The sequence below is a fragment of the Lactuca virosa genome, chromosome 4 (genome assembly GCF_052849685.1).
Source record: "Lactuca virosa cultivar CGN04683 chromosome 4, Lactuca_virosa_CGN04683_v6, whole genome shotgun sequence".
NCBI lineage: Eukaryota > Viridiplantae > Streptophyta > Magnoliopsida > Asterales > Asteraceae > Lactuca > Lactuca virosa.
The window spans coordinates 116,957,248-116,967,364 of NC_136429.1; positions in this window are offsets into that span (position 1 = coordinate 116,957,248).

Here is a 10,117-nt window from a genome sequence, read left to right on the forward strand (position 1 = left end):
GTAAAAAGACAGACGAAAACGGACGTCGGATGAAGAAGTTATGAATTTTTAACGGATTTCCTGTCCCAGTCTGTTAAAAATAATAATATAAAAATTAAAATCAAAATTAGCCGACGAAGTCTAAACAAAAGTTGTAGAGCGTAATTTTACCTACGTGTGCATATAGAGAACGTCAAAAACGCAGCTTGTATGCGAAAGTTATGGATTTTAGAAGTTTTTGCACAAAAATCGAGAAATTTCGCATAGGTGGCTTCGGCCACGTCACCCTCGCCCAAAACGTGCCACGTGTCCGAACTGCTGAGTCATCCGAGGCCACCTGTCGACGCGTGTCGCATTCTCTTCGGACCGAAGGCTCGGCCAATCAGAAGCTGCCTCGTACCCCTTTATGTCGCATCCGAGCTTCGCAGGGAGTGCCACGTCCGAAGTCTCGGACCTAGACTCCGGTTCACTAAGAAGCTGCCACCAGGACCTCGCATGCGCACCCCACGTGCGAGCCATTTGCGTGCCTTCGGATCTGCTGCCCCGTGGCTTCTTTCCAACCGTCCTATCAGCAGCCTCCTCCTATAAATAGAAGGCTGCGAGCCTTCTCGCGTACTTTTGAGAAATTGCCGTCTTTCACCCCTTTTTCAACATTTTTACCATTTTGACATTCCCCAAAGCCCCGATATCAATTATAACACCCGGAACACGTCCCGAAGTGCCCGAAGACCCGGAAAATTTATCTTTTCGGTTTTGAAGCCCGAGCCTCGCAGAGCCCGGTTTCTCAATAAAACTCCCGGTTTTATTAGAAACGAACGTTTTAGGAAACGAATTGCTGCCCGATTATCATCAAATCATGTGAGTGTGTAGTCACTTTCATCTTACACCTAGATATGAAGTATTTTCTATAAAATACATGCTATGTGTAATTATATTAAGTGTTTATTTGAGGTGACTGTTGAACAGATGTTTTATACAAGTTTTAAACTGTATATATATTTTATCTACAAATGTGTTGGGTAGAACATGGGTAGACGAAATAGTCGATGTGTGTTCAAATGGTGAGAGGCCTCAATATTGTTGTTGTTGTTGTTGTTGTTGTTGTTGTTGTCGTCTAGCGGAGTATAGATGACGACCACGGACCTTTCTAGACAGTCCAGTGGCACACTAGCAGGTTCGCAACTTGTAGGTGTTGATGAACTAAATGTTCATTGGCGTACTCCATCCCCCTCATGGTTGCCTTTAGGACATGTATGGCTGAGGGGTCCCCTTAGCAGTAGTGTCCATCCCAATGATATTCCTTAGGCTAGGTCCCTTGTGGTAGGTGTTTAGGGACGTAAAGTGAGGACAACGGGAATGGGTAATGAGGGTTAATGTTGATTGGTGAACTTAATAAGTTAATTATTATTGTGGGTTGAAAACCCTATATGCTCACCAGGCTCCCAAGCCTGACCCACTCAGCTTTTTGTGTTACAGGTAGTGGACCCCGAGCATAGTCGGAGGACGATGATAGATTTTTATTATAGGCCAGTAGTTGTAAATAACTGTTGTAAGGCTTATAATGTCTTGTTTATGCTTTTGATCTGTATCGGAACATGACATCCCGAGGTTTTGATATGAAATGAAACTAGACATTTCTTAAAGAAAGGTTTTGATAAACTTTTATCATTTTTTGTTTTGGGGACCAATTCCGCAACATCTTTTAAAAAGATTTCTCTGATTTTATTTTAAAAAACATAAATTAAATCGGTCTTTTCTGGCCAAGAAATTAGGGGATGTCACAGCAGATCCAATAGAAGAGGACTTTCCTGAAGATTCTGATTCGGAATCCGGAGCCTATAATCCATCTGAAGTTTCCCAAAATCCCAATCCTCGTAAAAAATTTCAAGGTCCGACACCTCAGTGGGCAGTGAATTTAGACAGGTGGAGTCATGAGCACGGTTAGGACCGTCCTTATAATGGAGACCGAAGCTTTTACAATCTTGAAGAAGGAGGCTCAGTAGATAGAGCCCTTCCCGTATTAGTTCGTCAGGTTGCGCGTAACGATGAACAAGGAAGATCTGCTATTGACGGAGTCGTACAAATTAGTGCTACTACAAGAGTTAACACAGTCCGTCTTCACCACCTGATTAGAAACCATGAGACAACAAAGAATATTACCGAAACTTTACGAAGGGAACTAGCGGCAAGCCGAACTGAAGCTACAGAACTTCGAGAACGTCAAGCGATACTAGAAAGGCGTATGTATGCCACAGAACGCCAGTTAGCTAGGTTTATTGTTGAATCTAGTAGGAATTCGAACCGCACCCCTCGCGAGTAGAGCATACTCTACTTACTCTTTTGGGATGGAGTCTAAATTCGTGTATATACACTACTGATGTTTTCATGTACATAGTACGACCTCAAAATTTCATTTTCGATAGGTCAGTATGCTGTCAAGTTTTCAGTTAAGTTGGTATATTGTATACCTACTACAAGGTCAAATTTTCCCGAATTCTATGTAACTAATATACCAATATATGACAAGCATATTATTTCCTATGAAAAATCACTATTCAATTTCACGTTGTCATTTTACAAGTTGTTCCTTGTATTGGACTACTATGTAAACTTTTTCTGAATACGTGTAGAACTAATGTAATTAGTTCAAAGACATTTGAGTTTATTATCACTATTGATGTCTTACTACCTTTCCATTTTTATATCTTGAAGCTAAAGATGCCTCCCAAAAAGTCAACCAGAAAGAATCTGAGACATGTCAATGTCAATGAAGCACCGACACCGCCTCCACCGCCACCACCTCCTCCATAATTTGACGATGTTGTCTTTCAGGCAGCAGTGGATGCTGCTGTGGCTGCTGTACATGGCACAAATCAACTCCAGTGGTAATAGTGGGGCAGGCAGTGGTGCTCCAGTTTCCGGTCATGGTGAAGGTCTTGGACACCCTCGTGAGTGTTCCTATAAAGACTTTACTAATGCAAAGCCTAAAACTCTTGATGGCACCGGAGGTGTCATTACTCTGACGCGCTCGTTCGAGAAAATAGAATCAGTGTTCGAAATTTGTGCATGCCCTGAAGCAAGCAAAGTCAAGTTTGCAGCATGTACCTTCTTGGACAAAGCCCTCTCCAGGTGGAATGGCTATGTTAAATCCTTATCCCTTCCATTCGCCAATGCTATGGACCGGGATCATCTAAAAACCCTGATGCTAGCATAATATTGTCCCTGCGGCGAAATTTAAAAGCTAGAGGATGAACTTTGGAGTCTGACGATGAAAGACTCCGACATAACTGCCTATACTGCCAGGTTCAGTGATCTGGTTATTCTGTGTCCAAGGATAGTTCCCACCAAGAGCAAGAAAGTGGAGAGATATATATGGGGACTCTCTCCTCAGATACAAGGAAATGTTATAGCTGCAAACCCTCTCACTTTTAACAGTGCCAAGCGTTTGGCACATACATTAGTAGACCACGGAGTTCGTCATGGCTCTATGGTACCTATCCCAGAGAAACCCAAGGAAGGGAGCAGTAAGAAGAAGAAATTCTGGAACAAGTGAAAAGGGCAATCGTCTCAAGAGCCCTCGAAAAAGCAGCAAACAGTGGCAGCACACGCTGCTATTGTTCCTGCTCCTGTTCCTACTACTTTGTCTACCACTCCAGCAACCCCAAGTAGATATGTTCGATCTTTGCCAAAGTTCAACAAATGCAACTTTCATCATAATGGATCTTGAAGAGAAATGCACTGCAATAACTGTAACAGAAAGGGGCACACTACATGTTTCTGTAGGGCACTAGTGCAACCTATTTCCCAAGTCCCTACTGCAGGAGTGAGCCAAGCATGCTATGAATGTGGGGAAACAGGACATTTCAAAAAAAATTGTCCTAAGTTAAAGAACGCTGGTGGTATTGGAAGAGTCTTGGCGATTGGTTATCAAGAAGCAGTAGCGGATCCTAATGTAGTGACCGGTACTTTCCTTCTCAACGACTCTTACGCATGCATTCTTTTCGATATCGGTGCAGAGAAAAGTTTTGTAAGCCATAAGTTCAAACACTTTCTAAAACAAAATCGGAAAGCACTAAAAGATACATTCACCATTGAGATGGCCAATAGAAAAACTGAAAGTACCAATGACATATACATAGGATGCACACTTACTCTAAATAACCATTCATTCCAAATTGACCTTATGTCGGTCTCATTTAAAAGTTTTGACATCATAATCGGCATGGATTGGTTAAGTCTTCACCGTGTTGATATCATGTGTTACGAGAAAGCCATCCATCTTAATCTGCCATGTAACGAATCTCTCGTTATCTATGGCGACAAATCTAGTTTGAATCATCAAATCATTTCATGCGTCGAAGCTCATAAATATCTTCGCAAAGATTACTGCGCCTTCTTAGCTCACGTTGTTGATAAGACACAAGAAGTGAAAAACATCAAGGATATCCCTGAAGTCTGTGATTTACCTGTTGTGTTCCCTGAAGATATCTTAGGAGTCCCTCCTGAACGCCAAGTCGAATTCCGAATCGACTTGATTCCCGGAGCTACCCCTGTAGCTAAAGCCTCATATCGTCCTGCACCTTCAGAAATGCAAGAACTGTACAGCCAGCTGAAAGAACTACTCAGCAAAGGCTTCATTAGACCAAGCTTCTCACCCTGGGGAGCGCCGCTTTCATTCGTGAAAAAGAAGGATGGATCATTTCGTATGTGCATAGACTATCGGGAATTAAACAAACTTACCATCAAAAATCGATACCCTTTACCACGGATAGATGACCTCTTTGATCAACTCCAAGGACCTAGTTTCTTCTCTAAGATTGACCTGAGATCAGGATACCACCAATTACGAGATCAGGAGACAGACATTCTAAAGACTGCTTTCAGAACTCGCTACGGTCATTACGAATTCGTAGTGATGTCATTTGGTCTAACGAATGCACCTGCAGTATTCATCGACCTTATGAATCGAGTGTGTCGACCTTACTTGGACAAGTTCGCCATAGTCTTCATTGACGATATACTAGTCTATTCTCAGAGTAAGGAAGAACACAGCCAACACTTGCGACAAGTCTTGGAAACTTTAAGGGCAGAGAAATTGTATGCAAAGTTCTCCAAATGCGAATTCTGGATTTGAAAGGTGGAGTTCCTAGGTTATGTAGTCAGCAAGGATGGAATACATGTTGATCCTTTCAAGATCAAGGCTATCGAAAGTTGGGCGACCCCTCGAACCCCAACAGAAATTCGACAGTTTCTAGGTCTCACTGGCTACTACAGGAGATTCATTCAGAACTTTTCCAAGATTGCAAAGCCACTCACCACCTTGACTCAAAAAGGTGTGTCATTCGAATGTGTGGAGAAACAAGAAACTGCTTTCCAGACCATAAAACAAGCCCTCTGCAGTACACCGATCTTGTCCCTCCCATAAGGGATGGAAGATTTTGTAGTCTACTGCGACGCGTCTAATCAAGGGCTAGGTTGTGTTCTTATGCAACGAGGAAAGGTTATATCCTATGCCTCAAGACAGCTTAAGAACCACGAAGTCAATTATACTACGCACGATCTCGAACTGGGAGCAGTAGTTTTTTCCTTGAAGATCTAGAGACATTATCTATATGGTATAAAGTGCACAGTCTTCTCTGATCATAAAAGCCTTCAGCACATCTTTGATCAGAAATAACTCAACATGAGGCAACGACGATGGGTAGATCTACTAAATGATTACGAATGTGAGATTCGTTATCACTCCGGCAAGGCCAATGTGGTAGCAGATGCCTTTAGTCGGAAAGAGTACTCGGGCCGCCGAGTAAAGTCTCTGAATATGACTATCCATTCCCACTTATCCGTACAAATCAAGGAGGCTCAGTTGGAAGCCTTGAAACCTGAGAACGTTACAGGTGAAGCCTTGAGGGGAATGGAAAAGAATTTGGAAATCAAGGGTGATGGAGTTCGTTATTTCATGAATCGAATCTGGACACCGAAGTTTAGTGGCTACAGAGATGTTGTCATGAATGAAGCCCATAAAACTCGATACTCTGTTCACCCGGGTTCAGACAAGATGTATCTTGACCTGAACAAACTCTATTGGTGGCCAAACATGAAAGCAGAAATAGTTACTTTTGTAGGCAAGTGTCTAACTTGTGCCAAAGTCAAAGTAGAAAACCAAAAGCCCTCAGGTTTACTTCAACAGCCAGAAATACCTGAGTGGAAGTGGGAGCGAATTCCAATGGATTTCATAACCAAGTTACCCGGCCAACGGGTGGTCATGATACCATTTGGGTTAGTGTCGAAATATTAACCAAATCTGCACACTTCCTGCCAATAAAAGAAACAGATAAAATGGAGAAGTTAACAAGGACGTACATTAAAGAGATAGTACGATTTTATGGTGTGCCAATATCTATTATCTCTGACCGAGATAGTACATTTACCTCGCGGTTTTGGCAAACATTGCAAAAGTCCTTGGGAACAAATCTTGACATGAGTACAGCGTACCATCCTCAGACTGATGGGCAAAGCGAGAGAACAATTCAAACATTGAAAGACATGTTAAGAGCTTGTGTGATAGATTTTGGTAAAGCTTGGGATACCCATTTACCACTTGTTGAATTCTCCTACAACAACAGCTATCACACTAGCATTAATGTTTCACCCTTTGAAGCTCTCTATGGTTGTAAGTGCAGATCCCCTCTGTGCTGGGCTGAAGTGGGCGATACGCAACTAGCAAAGAACCAAATACCTGATAGTACTCTAACCAGTCCTGAGATCATTCGTGAAACCACAGAAAAGATTGTCCAAATCCGGGAACGGTTGAAAGCTTCTCGAGATAGACAGAAGAGTTATATGGATAAACGACGAAAACCCTTAGAATTCAAGGTTGGTGACTGTGTTCTGTTAAAGGGCTCACCATGGAAAGGAATGATATGTTTCCGTAAACGTGGCAAACTGAATCCAAGGTACATTGGACCATTCCATATCATTGCTAGAATTGGTCCGGTTGCTTACAAACTCAATCTACCGCATGAACTTGATAACATTCATCCCGTTTTTCATGTCTCAAATCTCAAGAAGTGTTTTTCCGAAAAGACTCTTGTTATCCCACTCGATGAAATCGAGATAAACAAGAGCTTCAATTTCGTAGAAGAACCGATAGAAATCCTATTCAGGGAAGTGAAGAGATCTAAACAAAGCTGTATTCCAATAGTGAAGGTTCATTGGAATGCAAAACGAGGACCTGAATTCACTTGGGAGCGAAAAGATCAAATGAAACAGAAGTATCCACTTCTCTTTCCCTAGTCTACTATATCTCTATAGTCTCAGTTTTGGGACGAAATTCCCTCTAATGGGGGGATAATGTAACAACCCGTAATTTCAAATCAATGTAAGTTGAAACTTATTCGAATAAAAGCCTAAGCTACAATCGTATGCAAGTAAATCCATATCATAACATTAATACCATAGGAACTTGAATACCTTAAGGACATGTTTATATAAGTTATTTAATATACTTACCTTGTAAATCATATTTATTTATAAGTTATGAACACTTATATTGAAACTATACATTTATAACTCAATATACAAGTCTATTTGATAAGTTTAAAGAGTTAACAAAGAAGGATGGATTGAAACCTAAGCTAAATTAGAGTAGTATAAATGAACATAAGTTAAAAGATTAAGGGTTTAAAACATAAATAACCCTCATAAATGAGTTTTCACCCAATTTAATCGATTCAATATGGGGGTTACAAAATTGAAATTAATTGATTAAGTGTGTTTACGGCCAAAATCAAATGAAAGAATGGTGTTCACAGTTTGTATAGAACCTAAAACCCCTCCTGTAATGCCCCGATTCTCAGGTAATAATATTGTGGTTTTAATGTCCAAGTTTCAAGGTCTACTCGACGAGTTGGATGCCCTGACTCGTCGAGTAGTAGCGGGTTTGGGAGACGTGTTTAAGTGACCAACTCGCCGAGTCGGAAGAGTGACTCGAAGAGTTGGAGCTGGAGGGTGAAACCTTTGGACTCGTCGAGTAGTAGCGGGTTTTTCCCAACCTTTGGACACGCATGAACTCGAGCGAGTTATAGGGGAACTCGACGAGTCAACCAAGGATTTCACGACTTCTCGAGTTCAGGAAGGACTCGACGAGTCGGGTCAACATGGACTTTTGACTTTGACTGTGGACTTTGACTTTGACCAAGGGTTGACTATTGGACTTCTGGGGCATTTTGGGAAATTGGAAATTACAAGCATGGTTCTATGATGCATTCAGGTGGTGGAGTTGTACCGGCAATCCAAGAGCTTGGGTTTATCTTTGAGTCGACAGTGCGAGGTGAGTTTTCCTCACTATACTCAAGGGTCTAAGGCACCAAGGCCGGCCCTTTGGATTGTTATCTGGTTTTGTTATGCTAGTATGATCTGTTAGATCGGTATCCTAGAGGGTAGGATAATATTATATGATATGTGGTATGATCTGTTAGATCGGGATCCTGGTAGATAGGATGGTGTTATGTGCTATGTGGTATGATCTGTTAGATCAAGTATTGCCTATAGACTGTTATGTGATTATCTGTTATATGTGCACATGTTTGTTTAGCGGTTGAGGCTTATCTGTTTTGTGCGAAGGCCAATAGACCTGGGCATTCCAACCTGTAGGTTGTAGGCCGTGAGTATTCCATCCCGAGGATGATTGGACTCATAGTGTGTGGGAATTCCAACCTGTTGGTTGTGGGCCTAGGGTATTCCATCCCGAGGATGATTGGACCCATAGTATATTGGCATTCCAACCGGATGGTTGAGGGTCTGGGGTATTCCAACCTGATGGTTGACTGGACCCATGTTATGCTGTTTACGATTATATGTGTATTATTGTGGGTATGGGTATTTCGGGGGAACTCACTAAGCTTTCGGGCTTACAGTTTCAGTTTATTGTTTCAGGTACATCAGGGGATCGTGGCAAGACTAAGGCATGATCGTACAGCTCCTCATGAATCGTTTATGTTTCTAGGAAACTCTGATATTATACATTTTGAAAACAAAGTTGTAATGATTTTTAATGGTTTGAAATGTTTTTAAAAGTTTTAAATTGGCTTGAATTTTTGGTTGTTACAAGTTGGTATCAGAGCCTTGGTTTGAGTGAATTGGAGGAACATTCGTGTGAATCCAGTCTCAAACTAAGAGAAAATGTTTTCAAAATAATTTTCGAATGGTTTTCAAATAATAAAGGAGGATGCAAGTGTACGATCAGTCGGAGCCAATAAGTAGACCCCAAAATACCATACAAGTTATTCGATATGATGTGATATGTTAGAACATCAGGCTAGGAATAATATAGGGATCCTCAGGAACCGTATGATAGAATTTCCTGATCTTTGATGCCTTATCTTATGTAGAGTACCTCATTGATTGTTTGTGACTCTTTCGCGTGTGAACTAACTATTGGGTGAATACTCTAAGTCACATGCTACATGGGTTAAGCGGTCTTAGGGTAAGGGATTTGGTCCTGCTGCGCAGCTCTTATCTGATTCCAACTGTTGTGGGATTAAATCTTTTAGTCTAAGATTGTTTAAGCAGTACGGTATGTGATTGTATTCATGCAATAGTTAACTGGCACCAATGGAGGGTCGTCTGGCAGTTGGTGGATGGGGTGTGTAGTGAGAGGCCGGGAGGCCATGTATGAGATATTTATCATTCCTCTAGGAGTGAGGACTTAGCGCTCGCTATGTATATGTATATTGTAGGGTATTGTGGTGATACTTGAGACAAATATGGGTAGGTGTGGAAGGTAGTATGGGCCCGTACTCCTGACACAGGACCCATACGCGTGTCAAGGAAGTCACAACCCCTAGGGTTCGGTCGGGAGTAGGTTCCCCGTCGTGTATGCGGATTAACTGATATCTTCCTGGTATATGTTCAGTATGGTGATGGCAAATCGATTTGAGGCGGGATCCGGATCAGGATCGGGAGCGAGTGGCCATGATAGGCCAGTATTGTCCGTCGATCATATACGTAAGATGATTTCCGTTGAGGCTTCTCAGATTTTGCGAGAAGAATTGTTCGGTGTCGTGGACTGGGTCACCGCCAGGGTGATCGCCAAGTTCGAGGACCAAGTTGCAGCGTTGTAATCTGTAAGAGATGTTGC